This window comes from Chiloscyllium plagiosum, chromosome 21 (assembly GCF_004010195.1).
Source record: "Chiloscyllium plagiosum isolate BGI_BamShark_2017 chromosome 21, ASM401019v2, whole genome shotgun sequence".
NCBI classification, from domain to species: Eukaryota; Metazoa; Chordata; class Chondrichthyes; order Orectolobiformes; family Hemiscylliidae; genus Chiloscyllium; species Chiloscyllium plagiosum.
The window spans coordinates 9,323,143-9,342,901 of record NC_057730.1 but is presented as its reverse complement, the minus strand read 5'-3'; the positions used below and the strand labels follow the sequence as shown (position 1 = coordinate 9,342,901).

The 19,759-nt window shown below is 41.2% G+C and overlaps 1 protein-coding gene across 3 annotated transcripts in view; it reads right to left on the bottom strand.

Annotated features, from left to right (window-relative positions):
• Positions 1 to 19,759, bottom strand: part of traf7 (TNF receptor-associated factor 7) — a 65,786-nt gene that overhangs the window by 38,866 nt on the left and 7,161 nt on the right. For 2 of the 3 annotated variants that reach the window (XM_043711202.1, XM_043711205.1), the window contains exon 1: positions 9,839 to 9,987. The exons of the other annotated variant lie outside the window; for it this stretch is intronic. The gene's annotated coding sequence lies outside the window, so the exon portion shown is untranslated. Of the gene's footprint in view, positions 1 to 9,838; positions 9,988 to 19,759 lie in introns of those variants that run through there. 3 annotated transcript variants of the gene reach the window in all.

The following is a 19,759-nucleotide window of genomic DNA, read 5'->3' as shown; positions in this document are numbered from 1 at the left end:
CAGACGACATACTTTTAAAAAAAGTATTTCAAAAAAGGACATTGCTGCACCAGTAATACAGCCCTTTAGCATTGCACACTATTAAAAATGATCAAACCCTATTAAATATACAGAAATATCACATGATGCAAATGGTTAATGAAGGTCCTTATAGAAAACAATTTTGTTTGAAGGCACAAGTCATTTATGACAGTAACAGTTAAGGCACATTAAAACATAATACAAAAATTAATCCTTCACTAGAGACAGTTCAATTTATAAATGAACCTTGGCTAGTGTTTGCCTTTAGTAAAGATCCCTATTTGTGAGAGCATGATTAAAATGAATAACTTACTCTTTGGTAGATCATTTCACTATTCAATGCTGCAGTATCCTTTTTTTTAGCTTTGACAAAGGGTCAGTTCGATTCGAAACATCAGCTCTTTTCTCTCCTTACAGATGCTGCCAGATCTGCTGAGATTTTCCAGCATTTTCTCTTTTGGTTTCAGATTCCAGCATCCGCAGTAATTTGCTTTTATTTTTCTGCAGTATCCCAGGACTGAATACTTGGACTATCCAGAGTTTATTGGCAAATGCTATTTAACCACACCAGCTAGCCCAATTTCTTTCTCCAACAGTAAATTTATTCGGCAAAATATTATGGTCATTGGAGAAAGGAATGGTGCACAACTGTTCATTATATGGTTCCTACACTACAGCATGACGAAAGTTAGTAAAGTACTTTGAAACTTTTATTGGTCACGGAATGTGCTCTAAGCATGCAAGCCTTTGTTTCTTTTACAACTGATCATTGACCTTGAGGACTATTGAGTGGCATCTGATTCAGCACAGCAGGGAATCTGGGACCCATTTGCTTAGAGCAAACAACAATCTGGCTCTTCTACCAGACTGAAGAATCTATATTGAAACTCAGATTATAAACCGGGAAGCACAAAATAAAATAGCTGGGAACCTCCGTTTCTGTCGCGACACTACAGATTTCCAGCAGAAACTCAGCACCCACGTACCAGTCGAACTGGGAGCATTTCTCGTCACAATGGACATTTCAGCACTTTACACCAGCATTCCCCACGGTGACGACATCACAGCAATATCCTCAGCACTCAACACCAACAACTGCCAATCTCCAAGCACTGTCCTACGACTCATCCACTTTATCCTCAACCACAACATTTTCACCTTTGACAACCAGTTCTTCATCCAGACACACGGAACAACCATGGGGACCACATTTGCACCCCAATATGCCAACATTTTCATGCACAGGTTCGAACAAGACTTCTTCTCAATGCAGGACCTCCAACCAACACTATACACCAAGTACATTGATGACATTTTCTTTCTCTGGACCCATGGTGAGGAGTCACTGATAAAACTACATAGTGACATCAACAAGTTTCATTCTACCATCAAACTCACCATGGACTACTCTCGACTATCTGTCTCATTCTTGGACACATGCACCTCCATCAAGGATGGGCACCTCAGCACCTCACTACCGTAAACCAATGGATAACATCAATGCTACATTTCTCCAGCTTCCAAGTAAAAACATACTAAAACAGCCATCCTCTAAGGACAAGCCCTACGTACACACAGGATCTGTTCAGATGAGGAGGAACATGGCAGGCACTTGGAAGTACTCAAGGATGCCCTCATTAGAATGGGATACGATGCTCAACTCATTGACTGCCAGTTCCAACGTACCACAGCGAGAAACCGTAATGACCTCCTCAGGAGACAGACAACCGACAGGGTACCCTTCGTTGTTCAATACTTCCCAGGAGCCAAATAAAACTATGCCATGTTCTTCGTGACCTGCCACACTTTATCAAGGAGGATGAGCACCTTGCCAAGACCTTCCCCAGGACTCCACTCCTCACCTTTAAACAATCGCCAAACCTCAAACAGATCATTGTTCGTAGCAAGCTGCCCGGTTTTCAGGACAACTCCGTACAACCCTGTCACAGTAGGCACTGCAAGATGTGTCAGAGCGTCCACCATTACACATCGGGACACCATCCACCACGTACACGGCAGGTACTCATGCGACTCAGCCAACGTTGTCGATCTCATACGCTGCAGGCAAGGACGCCCTGAGGCATGGTACATTGGCGAGACCAAGCTGAGGCTACAGCAACGGATGAATGGGCATCGCACAACAATCAACAGCCAGGAGTGTTCCCTCCCAGTCGGAGAACACTTCAGCAGTCTGGGACATTCGACCTTGGACCTTCCGGTGACTGTCCTCCAAGGCAGACTTCGGGACATGCAACAATGCAAAGTGGCTGAGCAGAGGCTGATAGCCAAGTTCGATAACCATGGCGATGGCCTCAACCGGAACCTTGGGTTCATGTCACACTACAGGTGACCCCACTGCACTATATATAATACACACACACACACACACACTGCAGACCCTCTCTCATGTACAGGCTCCCTCTCATACACTCCCATACTCACGCGCACCCTCTCACAGACTAATACCCCTTTAAATTCACATTCTCTCATATACAAACACCACCTATGAACACACCCACATGCACACAGTTTTGGATTTGCAGAAGTGAATTTTATTGTGCTCAAAAACTGCATGAATCCATGTAAGATTCTGTAAATCCGTTTTTTTAGATTAGAATCAGTCTGACCATTGTGGCCCAGAGAGTGTCACACAGGGCAGCTAATACCTTCAATGCATTATCTGGGCCGACATGCCACCAATTGTTCAAGTTCACTTAATAACGTAACTTTAAAAAAGTTCTGTGATTTACATATGAAAGAACTGAAACCAACATGGTCTTTCTAAAAGATGAGAGACTGAACAAACAGTCCAGGGCTTTTTCAATATATAATTTCAGTTACATCACACTGTAAACTTTTGCTATAAATTCTGGGACTTACGATCTTATACTCCACAACCGCCTGCTGAAGGAGCAGCACTCTGAAAGCTAGTGCTTCCAAATAAACCTGTTGGATTATAACCTGATGTGATGTGATTTTTAACTGAATCCAATGTAAATCATATGCATAAAGCAATTAAACAGAAATCAAGAGAGGAACCTGTCGGCATCTTTGACATGCTTGATATTACCATCCCCTCCCAACTCGACTGCCTTTTAGCTGGGTGAATTATCACTTGAGGTCCCATTCATATATATGGAATGGTAGTTAAAGAATCACTTTCAAATGCTTCTCTTCCTCAACACCACACCAGTACCTCTGGTGTCTCACAAGGACATAGCTTGGGTCCTTATTCCCTATGTACATGCCTCCCAAAAGTGCTGTGTTAGTTTTCACATGTACAATATTGACACCCAAACCTCCACCTCTTTTGTCTCATTTACTGTTGCTAAATTATCAGCTTGTTCACTCGACATCCAGTACTGGGTGGACAGAAATATCTTCCAATTGTCGAAGACTGAAGCCATGGGTTTTTTTTGTTAAAACCCTGCTCCAAACTCTGTTCCCTAGCTACAGACTCCATCCCCCTGCCTGACAGTCAGAGTAAAAATGTCAGTTTGCAATTTTAGTGTTTAATGATCTAGATATACGCCTTCACTTATATTCATGCCATTAAGATTACCAACTTCCACCTCCTTAACATCACCCAACTTCACCTGTAGCTCATTGGTATCCTACTACCTCTAGACCTGACTGTGCCAATGTATCCCAGCATTTCTCCCATGCTTCAGTTCCTCTGATCCTGCAGTCACCCAAACTCTATTACCAGTGTTTAACTCACAGCAAATCTACTATACATATACTTCCTAATGTACATTAGCTCTCGGTCAAGCACCCGCCGATTTTTACAATGTTATTCGGGTTTTCAAGTCACTCCGTGGCCTAACCTTATCTCTAAGCACCAGCAGCCACACTACCCTTGCAAATATTGTGCTTCTTGACATCTAGCCTCTTGTCCACCCCCAGCTTTAACTGCTGCACCATTGGTGACCGTACCTTCAGGTGACAATGCACAAAGCTCCAGAAATCCCCCCAACACCTCGAGCTCACACTCCTCCTTTAAAACATTCCTCCCAACTTGCCTTTGTCCAAGCTTCTGGTCATCTGACCAGAAATTTAATCAGTTAACTTCTTTAAAAAGACTAAGACAGACAGAAAAACCATAATTGAAAAGTCAATTTTAAAATAGCTCAACACAATAATGTCAAGATACAGCAAAAAAATCCATATACAGTTCAATGTTTATCAGGGACAAGAAATCACTTTAATCAATTTGCTTTCCAACTTGTTTTGCTCTCTAGAGTAGAGAGTACAGTAGCTTTTTATTTGTCATTTCTACCGTATACAACAGATACAATAAAAACAAGACGATGTTCCTCCTTCTTATCGGAAAGATGTTGCGAAACTTGAAAGGGTTCAGAAAAGATTTACAAGGATGTGCCAGGGTTGGAGGATTTGAGCTATAGGGAGAGGTTGAACAGGCTGGGGCTGTTTTCCCTGGAGCGGAAGCTGAGGGGTGATGTTATAGAGGTTTACAAAATTATGAGAGGCATGGATAGGATAAATAGACAAGGTCTTTTCCCTGGGGTGGGGGAGTCCGTAATTATATGGCATAGGCTTAAGGTGAGAGGGGAAAGATATAAAAAGAGGCCTAAGGGGCAACTTTTTCACACAGAGGGTGATACGTGTATGGAATGAGCTGCCAGAGGAAGTGGTGGAGGCTGGTACAATTGCAACATTTAGGAGGCAGTTTGGATGGGTATATGAATAGGAAGGGTTTGGAGGGATATGGGCCGTGTGCTGGCAGGTGGGACTAGATAGGGTTGGGATATCTGGTCGGTATGGGCAGGTTGGCCCGAAGGATCTGTTTCTGTGCTGTACTCTACCAAGGGTGCTACATGGGCAGCACAAACTACATAATCATACGTGGCATAAAGTGCATAAGTGCAAAACACTCAAGTTACAGTGTAATCGAAGAATGATAAATAATAGACATTTTCCTAGCAGCAATTCGAGGTTGTGCAATGAATTTCAGATGGGAAATAGTCCAATCACACTGTGTTAAGGAGCGTGATGGCTTGGGGGAAGAAACTGTTGCACAGTCTGGCCGTGAGAGATTGAATGCTCCAGTATCTTCTGCCAAATGGCAGGAGGGAGAAGAGTTTGAGTGAGGGGTGCGTGGGGTCTTCCACAATGCTTTTAGCCTTTCCGATGCAGCGTGTGGAGTAAATGCCTGTAATGAAGGGAAGAGAGACCCCGATGATCTTCTCTCAGCTCTCCTCACTATCCGTTGCAGTTGTCTAGTTGTCAGTTTAAGGTTGTTATTAATCTTGAGAAGCAGTTGCCCCTCAACATACTTCACATGTAAGTCACATTAATTTAATTCACATAGACAGTTTTTACACTTACGCTAGGTGAGTAATTAATTGTCAAAGAAAATCCCTGGTTCAATCTCAACTTAACTGTTGTATGCGACATGCTTAATCAACTAAGACTATTTTTATAGTTTCAAAATGCAGAACTTCTGATTGAAGAAATGCTGCCCTGTAAACGAGGGCGCATCATTCTGAGTCATGAGTAAAAGGAGACCAAGTACAGTTTAATCATTCAATGCTATGAAATGGCATACAGTCAGAAAAGACAAAATTTTGGATATGGAACAGGTACAGCAAGGTAATACAATCAAATTGACAGCCATGAGTATCATTCCAAAAACTAAATACACCCCTTAAGCCTTTATAAAGGAAAAAAGCCCCAGTATTCAGACATTACAATTGGGCCATTCAGCTATTCTGTTAACAAAGTGTGCAGTCAAGTCAGAGTGAGTACACCTGAAAAGGAATGGGATGCACACCTACATCTTGCTTTTGCAAACAGAGAGATTTAGTTTAAATATCTTACTGCAATCTTTTGCTTTTTGAGCAATAAAACAAGAAATGAAAGCTGGAAGAGATCACAAGATCTACTCTCTGCCCATTTCTAAATTTAGGCAATCTTTCAGTCAGATCAGAATTGACTGCCCCTCAAAGACAATTCTCAGCAGTTGTGTGTGTGTGTGTGGATTTGACCAGTTTGAACTGGCCTCAGGTGTCAAAGTCAGTCAAGGTAAGAGGTTGGCTTGTTCTTTAGAACTGGAGCGACCAACCCATTATCGCCTTCACCTGAAGGTGCTGGAAATATGGTTTGGAAGGGCTGGGGCATGCGCAAAGATTTGAGGGGAGCGTATTGCCAAGGTGAAGAATAAACTGGCCTTTTGGGAGCACCATTCTCTTTCCATTGCAGGTTTAAACCTAGTCATCAGGTGCGAGGCACTCTCTCCGTTGTTGTACATGGTGCAAGACTGGCCCATTCGCAGAACCTGTGCCGTGGCAGTTACCCGAGCCATCTTCCACTCCATCTGGAAGTCTAAGATGGACTGTGTCTGCAAGGACACCACACACAAAACTCGGGGTGGGCAGGGGGAAACTCATCACTGCTCTCATCTGGATGGCCACCTTTGTGTGCAGATGCATCAAGCTGTGCGTACACCCTCAGTACGCAACATCAAGGGTCATGACATTCTGAGGTTCTAACGATTCCTAATGTTGCAAAGGAGGGGTCTGGCCCCAATGTCATGGAATGCTCCAAACGGTTGGACTATTCCATATCACCTGACCTTCATGGAGAAACCTGCAAAGAAAAACACCACATGTCCATCAGGTGGTGGTCAGCATGTAGCGTCGTCAAGACCCTGCTGAAAAAGCAGAAGCTGGATCCTGGTGCGTGCCTTCCTGAGCACACTGTCAAAGTCATTTGGCAGAATGCCTCATCACCGAACTTTCCAACAAGTATCAAGACGTTGCTTGGCAGTTGATGAGAAGAGCACTAGCTGAGAGATCCTTCATGTACGCCTGGTCGGTCTGCACCACCGCACACTGCCCTTGAAGCATCTGCAGGGGGCAGGGGATGGTGACACTGACATACATCTTCTTCTGGGATTTGTCTGTGCAAAGGAAGTCTGGAAAAAGATGTGGGTCAAGTTTTATCCTGAGCATCTCCATGATGCAGGACTCTGTGCTGTATGGACTGTTCGCCAGGATGCACATCTGGGTAAACATCGACTGCACCTGGAGGACCATTAACTCAGTGAAAGATGCTCTTTTTTCTTCTAGCAAAGAGTTGACCTCAACTGAGTGTTGCAGATTAGTACATTCCAAGGTCCAAGAATACATGCTGAGGGATGCACTAAAGCTTAGGGCTGCTGCCGCCAAAGTGCATTGGGGAAAGACCACCATCCAAGGTCTCTCTGCCAAAGTTGAATGGGGGGCTCTGTTCAGTTATTGGACTCTCCCAACGCCTCAAATATATTTAAATACAGTCTTGTACAAGTAAGAAATGCCTTTAGTTTGTTTATTGAATTGAGTCAAATTCCAATGCTGGTTTGCTTCTTCAAATGGTACTTTAGAGAACCAAGCTGTTTCAGTTACCATGTATACAAAGACAATTTATGAATAAAGTATATTTTTGAAATAAAGAGAAATTGTGTAGATTCCAGTTTATTCTAGATCAAGAATAATGCAAACTTATTTCATTTCAAATCCTAACAGCTAAGAGATTGTTTCATTTATATAATTTCAGTTAATTTCAAGCCCAGAGGTAAATAACTCATTGCACCACCCAGTGAAATGAAGAAGATTTCCAAATGAACAAAAGCAAGTTAGCACAGGTAAAGAGAAACAGCTGCATGTTGCAATCTACAGCACAGAACTTTGAGAATCCTACCTCTACCCCGAGGATGCTTATTAACATAAAATTGTTGGCAGGAAGGATTTGTATGCAAGGGACGTTCCACCTAGTAACTGCTCAACACCAGCCTAGAGAGAGTTGAAGTTGCTGGGACTCTTGCTTGGCATAGCATGTGGCTTCGCCCTACTTCCTTTGCCCTAAAATAATGGCAGGAATGACGGAAGGCTGCAAATTAGCCACTTAAGAATACTAATAGACTCAAGACTACCTGACACCTTCTCCATTCCCACTGGGAATTTTTAAACAGATAGGAAGACCACCTACAGGAATTTGTGCCCCCCCTCTCAAAATGGCCAGTGGAAGAATATAAAATCCACCCCCTCTCTGTTTATATTGCAAAAAACCACCTGACCTATTGTAGCAGCAGAAGCGAAGCCTATATATAAAGAGGGTTTCTAACTCAAGGTGCAGAATTAGATTAAGATAAAGAAGGGAAGCAGATGTATGGTTATTTTTCTCAAAATCTGAAATTAACTAGCTAACATGAGGGCATCTTATTTGAATCTGCAGATACTAACAATTAATCCTGTGCAGGTACTGTAGAGCTCTGGGCTAGTAAACAAGGGGCCCAGGCTCACTCAGACACTGATTCCAATCCCACCATGGCAGCTTGTGGAATTTAACTTCAATTAACAGCAAAAGAAATCTGTCATGTTTACCGAGTCTGACCTACATGTGACCCTAGACCCAGAGCAATGTGGCTGACTCTTACATGCTCTTCACAACTCAACCAAATGCTCACGATTACATTCTCAGACAGACACAAATATCTTTGTTCAAGATTCAAATAGGTGTGGTTGAACACAGTGAAAAGAAGCAGCAGAAATGCAGTATCAAAATAAGCATCACTATCACTCTAGATCACTTTCTGCACACACCAAATAATGATGGGCATCACTTTCAATCATAGAAAATACTATTTATCTTGTACTTTGAGCAACAGTAAATAACTCTTTAGACAATAAAACAATTCAATAAGGAGGGGAAAACTGGAATGTTTAGTCATCTCCTTACACAAAGTAACATCAGTCCCTCACTGATCCATTTTCAGAAGCAGTGAAAAGTTTCTCCTTTGTTCTCAAAGCAAACATTTTACAAACTTTCCTGCTGTAAGCACGAACACACAACTGACATGAACATCCCAACTTCTACAATGCAGTGGCAGCAACCCAACGGAAGTCAGGTTATCATTGGATAAACTGCACTGAATACAATGTTAAAAGTCAAATAACGAACCTGTAAGTTGACAAATACAGAAAACAGAAGGTCCAAGTATCTTAAAGACATTGCAGCTTGGGCACACTGGCTTACAGTTTTACAAATCTGCTCAATCAATATTCAAATCTTCTTGATCTCAAATCGTTTTGCTTGATTGTATCAGTTTGGTGTTACTTTTAACTCTTAATTTCATATTCAGAATTCCAAGATGATGTTTAAAATCAAAAGGAGGAAACAAAATATAACATTGCAGCAATGAAGCGAATCTAATCTGCTCCAATCTAATAAGACAAAACTGAATGGAACAAAATGATGTGATACAAACTGTGCTTGCATCCACAGGATGGGAAAATGACCTCAGAGTTTAACTGTTGAGGTTGCATTTCAAGCCTGAAGGTCACATTAATGGGGCACTCAGAATACCCAGATTTAAACATAGTTGAAATAAATCGCACACATTTCAGACGCAGCAAGGACGCTTCACTCTATTCTGAACCAGAAAATCCAATTTCTGAAAAATGTTAGCCTGGAAATCTTCAAACATGTCAGTCTAATCAGACTGCACTTCTGAAAGAGAATATGGCTAAACTCGCCAGATTGTTTTTGAGTGTTGCAGTCTGATTCAATATTGTAAAAAGAGGAAGAAATACAGGAAAGGGAAAGACTTTAAAAATTAGACAAGTTGCTGAAACATATTAAAGCTTAATAAACTGCTCAGAAATAAACATTTCTTTTCTCAAACGATGGACCTTGCTTTTTAAAAAGAAACGTTTTGACTCTGATTCTCCTGCTTGTTCAAGAGTTCTCGTATCAATATTGAGAATTTTTCATTTCACTCTTCCAAAATACAAGCCAGTGTTCAAACCCACATTACCTGCAGCACAGAAATACCGATTATCATGATGTAAAGAAAAACAATGCAACAGTATGATTTTAAAAACAACAAAAGAAATAAGTTGACTGCAGAGAATTGTCTTCCCCTGGTTTTCAGCTGCCTTCGGAGGCAGTCAGTTTGCCAATGATGTACGTAGAAAGGCATGTGGCTGACAGAAAGATATGCAAATAAACTGGAAAAACCCAGATTTAATCCAATAGAGTTTGTCTGGCAGACATAGAAGATTACACCACTGTAAGCCTGACGTCACAGGATCACAAACTCCAGAGGGGAAAACATACATTTCCAACAACTAACTTAAGGTGGCCCAACCTGTCCAAAAACACTGCAAATGTTGGAAATAAGAAATAAAAACAGAAAATGCTGCAAATGCTCAGCAGAAAGTCAGCATTTGTAAAAAGAGAAAAATTAGTTCAGTAACTAATCAGTAACCCTTCATCAGAATTGGGATTCAGATGCAAGGAAGTTTTAAGCAAGGGAAAGGAGAAAGGGTGAAAAAACAACAAGAGGCACAATTGTATAGAAGACAGGTTTATTTACATGATTAGTTAACAGCAGGTTAGTTGATGGTACCAGGCAAAAGCGAGCGGCAGTGGGACAATTAAAGAATAAAAAATGTTGAGAGGAAACACGAATGACAAAATGATGAACAGCTGAAACTCAGAAGCAAAAAAATTCAGAACAAAATTGAAAGCTGTGAAGATAAAGGAAACAAATGAGTGCAGGAGTTATGATGTGAAAATGTTTTACACAAATGGTTATGGAAAAGGATAAACCTTTCATAAAAGATAAAGCGTTTAATTGGAGTATTGCAAATTTTAATGGCAGGAGACAAAAACTTTCAAAAGTTGATTGGAGTAGACTGTTTGCAGGCAAGAGAAAGACAAGACAAGTTGCTGAAACACATGAAAGCGTAATAAACTGCTGAGAAATAAACATTTCTTTCCTCAAAAGTTGGACCTTGCTTTTAGAAAAAAAGTTTTGACTCTGCTTCTCCTACTTGTTCAAGAGTTCTCGTATCAATATTGAGAATTTTTCATCTCACTCTTCCAAAATACAAGCCAGTGTATGGTGGGCGGCACGGTGGCACAGTGGTTAGCACTAATGCCTCACAGCGCCAGAGACCCAGGTTCAATTCCCGCCTCAGGCGACTGTGGAGTTTGCACATTCTCCCAGTGTCTGCGTGGGTCCCCTCCGGGTGCTCCGGTTTCCTCCCACAGTCACAAAGATGTGCAGGTCAGGTGAATTGGCCATGCTAAATTGCCTGTAGTGTTAGGTGAAAGGATAAATGAGGGGAATGGGTCTGGGTGGGTTGCGCTTCAGCGGGTCGGTGTGGACTTGTTGGGCAGAAGGGACTGTTTCCACACTGTAAATAATCTAATCTAATCTGTAAGTGTTCAAACCCACATTACCTGCAGCACAGAAATACTGATTATTACGGTGTAAAGAAAAACAATGCAACAGTATGATTTTAAAAGCAACTTCAAAACAACAAAAGTGTTGACTGCAGAGAATTGTCTTCCTCAGGTCTTCAGCTGCTTTCGGAGGCAGTCAGTTTGCCAATGATGTACATAGAAAGGCATGTGGCTGACAGAAAGATATGCAAATAAACTGGAAAAACCCAGATTTGATCCAATAGAGTTTGTCTGGCAGACATAGAAGATTACACCACTGTAAGCCTGACGTCACAGGATCACAAACTCCAGAGGGGAAAACATACATTTCCAACAACTAACTTAAGGTGGCCCAACCTGTCCAAAAACACTGCAAATGTTGGAAATAAGAAATAAAAACAGAAAATGCTGCAAATGCTCAGCAGAAAGGCAGCATTTGTAAAAAGAGAAAAATTAGTTCAGTAACTAATCAGTAACCCTTCATCAGAATTGGGATTCAGATGCAAGGAAGTTTTAAGCAAGGGAAAGGAGAAAGGGTGAAAAACAACAAGAGGCACAATTGTATAGAAGACAGGTTTATTTACATGATTAGTTAACTGCAGGTTAGTTGATGGTACCAGGCAAAAGCGAGCGGCAGTGGGACAAATAAAGAATAAAAGAATGTTGAGAGGAAATGTGAATGACAAAATGATGAACAGCTGCAACTTAAAAGCAAAGGAACAAAATTGAAAGCTGTGAAGATAAAGGAAACAAATGAATGCAGGAGTTATGATGTGAATACGTTTTACACAATTGGTGATGGAAAAGGATAAGCCTTCCGTTAAAGTTAGTTTTTAATCGGAATATCGCAAATTTTAATGGCAGGGGACAAGAACTTCAAAAGGTGTTTGGAGTAGACTGCTCGCAGTTAAAAGGACATCTAATAAGTGAGGGAATTCAAGAGCGTGATGATGAGAATTCAGAAGCATTTTGTTCCTGTTAGAATGAAGGGTAAAACTGGTTGGATTAAGGAACAATGGATGAATAAAAATATTGAGGTTCTAGTTAAGAATAAAAGAGAATCTTATTTTAAATATAGACAACTTGGTTTAATTAAATCTCTTAATCAATATAAAGAGTGTAGGAGCATTCTTAAGAGAGAAATCAGAAAGGCAAAGGGGGATATGAGATAGCATTGGCAGATAAGGGTAAGGATAAGGATAATCCAAAGAGATTCAACAAATACATTAAAAGCTAGAGGGTAACTAAAGAGAGGGTAGGGCCTCTTAAAGTGTACAGAACTAGAGGGCATAGGTTTAAGGTGAGAGAGGAATGATATAAAAGGGACCTAAGGGACAATGTTTTCACGCAGAGGGTGGTGCGTGTATGGAATGAACTGCCAGAGGAAGCGGTGGAGGTTGGTACAATTGCAACATTTAAGACACATCTGGATGCATATATGAATAGGAAGGGTTTGGAGGGATATGGACCAAGTGCTGACAAATGGGACTAGATTAGCTTCGGATATTTGGTCTGTATCCATGCTGTTCATCTCTATGACTCTAAATGCAAGGAACTGCATTTTGGTACAACAAACAAGGATAGGGCTTATACTACTAATTGTAGGGCCTTGGGTAGTGTTGTAGAACAGAGGGAGCTAGGGGTGCAGCTATATAATTCTTTGAAGTTTGCATCACATGTAGACAGAGTGGTTAAAAAGGCATTTGGCAAGTTTACCTTCATTCACAGTCCTTTGAGTATAGGAGTTAGGAAATCATGTTGAGGTTGTACAAGCCTTTGATGAGGCCTATTCTGGAATACTGTGTCCAGTCCTGGTTGCCGAGATAGAGGAAGGATATTGTTAAGCTGGAGAGGATTCAGACAAGATTTACCAGGATGCTGCTGGGTATGGAGGGTTTGAGTTATAAAGATAGATTGGATAGGTTGGGATGTTTTTCATTGGAACGTAGGAGGTTGAGAGGCATCCTGATAGAAGTTTATAAAATAATGAGAGGTATAGATAGAGTTAATAGTAGTTGCCTTTTCCCCAAGGGTGGGGGAATTTCACGACTGGGGGCGTATTTTTAAAAGTGACGAGAGAGATTTAAAAAAGACATGAGGCAATTTTTTTTTTTACACATAGGGTGGTTTGTGTGTGGAATCAACTTCCTGAGAAAGCTGTGGGTGTGGGTACAATTACAATGTTTAAAAGAATAGAAAAGTTTGGAGGGAAATGTGCCAGGAGCAGGCAGGTGGGACTAGGTTAGTTTGGGACTAGGTTAGCCTGGGCTGGTTGGACTGAAGGGTCTGTTTCCATGCTGTAATACTCCATGACTCTAACTATGCAAATGAAATAAGGTACTGTTCCTCAAGTTTACAATTCTCTCTGATGTTGGAGGCAGTGCAAGAGAATGTTGGAGAAACAAAATAACATAACCAAGAGCTTGGAGTCCCGCCCATGGACAAAACTGAAATCTTGCACAAAAGGGTCACTCAAACTTTGCTCGGTTTCCTGAAATGTTTTTTAAATTTATTACACTGTATTTGCTGATCTCTATGTGGCAATATAACAGCACAAGAAATAGAAGCAGGAGTTGGCTATTTTGTCCCTCAAACCTGTTCATGGTTTGTGTGATTGTACCCTTAATTCCACCCTGCTCCCATAACTTTGACTACCTTGTAGATCAATAATCTAATCTAAGTCAGCCTTTAATTCATTCATCCATCATAGCCATCACTGGCTGGGCCAGCATTTATTGCCAGTTCCTAGTTGCGCTTGAGAATGTGCTGGTGGGCTTCCTTCTTTAAATGCTGCTTAGGCCGACCCACAATACGATTTAGGTGTGAATTCTCAGTTTTTCACCCAACAATACCGAAGGAACAGTAAATACTGATGAACCAATTCCACTGTTGGCTTGCATCAAGAATTCCAAAGACTAACAATCTCTCTGATAAAAGAAATTTCTCACCTCCATATTAAAGGAACATTGCTTATTTGGCTGAGGTTACTATGAAAGAGTCTCCTTCTCAACCTCTCAAGACTCGCCTCAAGTTGAGTGATCCTCAGGTTAAGCCACCCGCAGTCACCTCTGAAGTCCACAGAATCCCTACTTGTCGGTCCAACAAGTCCACAATGACCCTCCGAAAAGTAACCCACCCAGACCCATTCCCCCTATCCAATTATCCTATATTTACCCCTAAGTAATGCACCTAACCTACACATCCCTGAACACTAGCAATTTAGCATGGCCAATGCACCTAACCTGCACATCTTTGGATTGTGAGGGGTAACCGGAGCACCCAGAGGAAACCCACGTAGATATAGGGAGAATGTGCCAACTCCACACAGATAGACACCAGAGGGTGGAAGTGAACCAGAGTCCCTGGCGCAGTGAGGCAGCAGTGCTAACCACTGAGCCACTGTGCCGCTTATCTGCAAAAAGACAGCAGTCCTATGGTCAGGTAAGTCTATAGTGACTTCATCTTTACTTATTTGGGAACTGTGCCCCCTAATTCTAGACTTCCCCACGAGAAAAGATCTCCTCAGCACTGATGTCAAGACTGTTCAGAATTTTATGTGTGTAAGAACTTCAAGTCTGAATCTCCTGAGCTTCTATGTCCTTTTTCCTTATTCAAGCTCTTCGCCCCAATAATCAATGTGGTGAACATTCTCTTTACTGCTTCCAGAGTAAGTAGATTCCTCCCCAGTCAAGGATATCTAAACCATAACTGTTGACTTTGTATCCTCTTCACAACATACTTTCCGCAGTAAATTGAGAAAATCTGCTAATGGGTGAAACAACTGAAGAACAGTGGAGGATGTTTAAAGGAATATTTAACATGATACAATACCAGTTTATACCAGAGAGGGAAAGGCTCCACTTCACAGAAAATACAGTCCTGGACAATTAAAGAGACAAGGGATAGCCTAAAAAAAGAAAGGACTCACAAAATCAAGAAGAAGAAATTTTAAAGTGACAGAAAGGGAAAGTGAGTGGTCATAAGCAATGTTGATCCATTAGACACTGAAAGTGAGGTCATTACCAATGACTATGGAAAAATGGCAGACATGTTGAATATAACATTTCCTTTGTAGTTACAGTAGAAAGGGAGGATAGTTTGCTAGAAGTCACAAGGAAATTAATGGAATTATAAAATGTCAAATCCCCAGGAGCTGATGGTTTCTGTCACAGGGTGTTAAAGGAAGGAGGGCAGCACATTGAGAATGCCTTAACTATATCTTTCAGAGTTCTCTAGATACAAGAGTCATTCCTCTGAATTGAAAAACTGCATGTCACTGTGCTTTTTGAGAAGGGGAAAGGAGAAAAAAACAAGGAATTACAGAAAGCAAGCCTATCATCAGTAGTGGGGAAATTGTTGGGAGTCTATAATCAAAGATTGATTAAAATTTTTCAAAACTTACCCTATCAGGGAGAACCAACATAGATTTACAACACATTAGTCATGCTGACAAACCTAACTGATTTTTTTTTTTTAAATGAGGTGACTAAGGTTGTGGACAGGGGAATGTCTATGGCTATTGTGCATATGGACTTTGAGAAGGCATTTGATGACATCCCAGATAACAGACAGTTAATTAAAGCCCATGGAACTGAAGGCAAATTACTGACATGACTGGGCAATTGGTTGTGTGGCAGATGACAGAATGTAGAGATTCAAAGTTTGTGAGAAGATTTGTAGCTCGGGTGCTCGTTGCTGTGGTTCTGTTCGCCGAGCTGGAAGTTTTTGTTGCAAACGTTTCATCCCCTGTCTAGGTGACATCCTCAGTGCTTGGGAGCCTCTTGTGAAGCGCTGCTGTGGTGTTTCCTCCGGCATTTATAGTGGCCTGTCCCTGCCGCTTCCGGTTGTCAGTTTCAGCTGTCCGCTGTAGTGGCCGGTATATTGGGTCCAGGTCGATGTGTTTGTTGATGGAGTTTGTGGATATAGCTGTTCGTGTCGTTTCGTGGCTAGTTGATGTTCGTGGTTGCGGATCGTTAGCTGTCTTCCTGTTTGTCCTATGTAGTGTTTTGTGCAGTCCTTGCATGGGATTTTGTACACTACATTAGTTTTACTCATGCTGGGAGCAAACAGGAAGACAGCTAACGATCCGCATCCATGAACATCAACTAGCCACGAAACGCCACGGCCAGCTATCCTTAGTAGCCACACACGCAGATGACAAGCAACATGAATTTGACTGGGACAACACTACCATTATAGGGCAAGCCAAACAAAGAACAGCCAGGGAACTCCTAAAAGCATGGTACTCATCCACAAACTCCATCAACAAACACATCGACCTGGACCCAATATACCGGCCACTACAGCGGACGGCTGAAACTGACAACCGGAAGCGGCAGGGACAGGCCACTATAAATGCTGGAGGAAACACCACAGAAGCGCTTCACAGGAGGCTCCCAAGCACTGAGGATGTCACCTAGACAGAGGATGAAATGTTTGCAACAAAAACTTCCAGCTCAGCGAACAGAACCACAGCAGAATGTAGAGATAATAGATAGGTACTCTAATTGGCAGGACATAAAAGTGGTGTCCCACAAGGATCTGTGTTAGGGCCTCAATTATACACTTTATTTATTAATGATTTGGATAATGGCATATAGAGTCATGTGTCATCAGCAAATTTGGATACAAAGATGGATGGCATTGTAGACAATATAGATGATAGCATAAAATGACAGAGGGATATTGGTAGACTTGGTAAATAGGCAGAACTGTGGCAGATGGGAGTTCAATGTAAGCAAGTGTGAGGTAATCCATTTTGGATTGAAAATGTATAGATCAGGATGCTTTCTAGATGGTATGAAGTTAAAGGCAGTCAATGTCGAACAGGCTTGGGGGTTCAGGTGCAGAGATCTTTAAAATGCTATGAACATAGATCAAACCAATCAGGAGAAAAGTTACAACGCACTTTTGCACACAAAGAATATATATTTGGAACTCTCTTCTGTAAGAGACACTGGATGCAAGATCAGCTGTTAATTTTAAATCTAAGATAGTTTTTTTTTGGTTAAGCAAAGGTTTAAGGACTCTTGGGTAAAGGCAGGAGTAAGGCCACTGATCAGTCATGATCTCACAGGTGGAAGGGAACAGGCTCAAGGGAGTGAATGGCCTACTCCTCTTCCAATGTCCCTACATACTTCCCTACCTACTTTTACACTTTCAGGAAATTTGGTTACATTATAATCAATTCCTTTTTTATATATCATTTAATATAAATTACAATTAGTTGAGGCCCCATCCAAATCTATAGGATCTCTCTAGCTGTACTTTGCCAACGTGAAAACAATCATTTGTTCTGATCGGATTCCCAAAAGCCCATAGTTCTCTGCCCATATTTACTTTAATTCTCATCTTTGTAATGACCTTTTAAGTCAAGTCTTACCATATATCTTTTGGAAATAACACATACAACATGTACTGGCTTCCTTTTATCCAGCTAGCTTGTTACATCCATAAAACACCAAAGAAATTGTCAAACAGGATTGCAGTTTCATAAAACCATTTTTACTCTACCTGATTGCATTATTGTTTTCTAAATGTCTTGTTACAATGTCTCATTTCTATTCATTCAATAACAGATTCCAACATTTTCATAAAGACAGATGTTAGTCCAACTAGCCTACAGTTTCCTACTTTATGTCTATCTCCTTTCTAAAATAGAGATGTTTCTTTTACAGTTTTCGAATTAGCTAGAGATCTGGTTTACAGAGGAGGCCAAATAGAAAGCAGAGGACCACTTTGCCAAACACCTCCACTTAGCCCACAAACTTTGCCAAGCTTCCAGAATCCTGTCATTTTAATTTTCCACCTAGGTTACATGCAGAGTTCTCCAACCACACCCTCCTACAGCAGCCATTCTCAACGCAGAAAAGCACCAAGCTCAAGGATCGCATTAGGCCTGATGGGTGTTTAATTTCATAGTATTTTTTAAAGTTTTGCACAGTATGTCAGAATATTCAAGTTTTCTTGGTGTTTAATACTAAATGATTTTCTGTCTGTCTATCTGCTTGTGTTGTGTCCCTGTTTGAAAGGGGGGCCCTGGAGCTGGAGGAGAGCTCCTCAGGGGGCCCTGGCCAAAAGACGGTTGAGAATCACTGTCCTACAGTGTTCTCACACAGGCCAAAACTTGAGGAACAGGATTTTATCTTTCAGCTAGGCACATCATAGACTTCCAGACTCAATGAGGAGTTCAACAAATTCAGATCATGACATCCATTCCTTTTTTTCTTCAGTTGTAGGCTTCAGCTATATTCCCATTTGTTTTGTTCGTCATTCTGCTATTCACACCTCCACTAGAGATGCTGCTTTTATTTCTAGTCTCCGTACCAATGCTTTTGACCTAGCTTTGTCACTTCTAATTACATCATTTCTCCTATTTTCTACTCTATCTCTAAGCTTCCCTCTTTTTTTTTGGCACCATCGCACTTCACTTCACTTGCTTAATACCTAATGTCCAACTTTTCCCAATTTGGGTGAAAGATCACTGATTTGAAATGCTAACTCTGTTTTTCTCACTTCACTAAAGATTTCCTCCATTTAAAAAAAAGTGTTGTCAAGGACAATAAGCAAACAATGAGATTTACTTCACAGGAGAAATACATTTAAATCAATTAATTCAATCTTAAAATATTGGTGAAGAAAACCTTGCAGAAATAACTTACTCAGGTGATAAATTCTTTACTAGCATGTAATAAATAGAACAGTATATTGGGGTAGGGTTAAAAACAGGAAATGATTTTCCCTAATGGACTGATCATCTGGACAGTGAGTAATTCACAAAGATAAGAAGTGCTTAATCTCATTGCTCCTCATTAAGGTTACTAATACCAAAGTTTCTAGTTTGTTACATCTAGACCATAGGACTATGTCACATCAAACTGAAGCATTCTTTCTCAATTTCAAAAGTACTCAGGTTTGTTGAGAATTGCTTTGCTATATTTGGGATCAAGATCTACAGGACTGATACTCAAAGTAAGAAAACAGTGGTACATTTCAACTTGAGAAACAGGACATTATCATGACATGGAATAGGAACATATTAATCTCAGCTTTTGATTACTGTACAATAGCACCACTTATTTGGAAATCAGATTTCAATCTGTTGAATAGTTTTTCATATTTTTAGATAGAGTCATAGAGATATACAGAGCTGAAAATGTGTTGCTGGAAAAGCGCAGCAGGTCAGGCACCATCCAAGGAACAGGAGAATCGACGTTTCGGGCATAAGCCCTTCTTCAGGAATGAGGAAAGTGTGTCCAGCAGGCTACGATAAAAGGTAGGGAGGAGGGACTTGAGGGAGAGGCGTTGGAAATGCGATAGGTGGAGGGAGGTCAAGGTGAGGGTGATAGGCCGGAGTGGGGTGGGGGCGGAGAGGTCAGGAAGAAGATTGCAGGTTAGGAAGGCGGTGCTGAGTTCGAGGAATTTGACTGAGAAAAGGTGGGGGGAGGGGAAATGAGGAAACTGGAGAAATCTGAGTTCATCCCTTGTGGTTGGAGGGTTCCCAGGC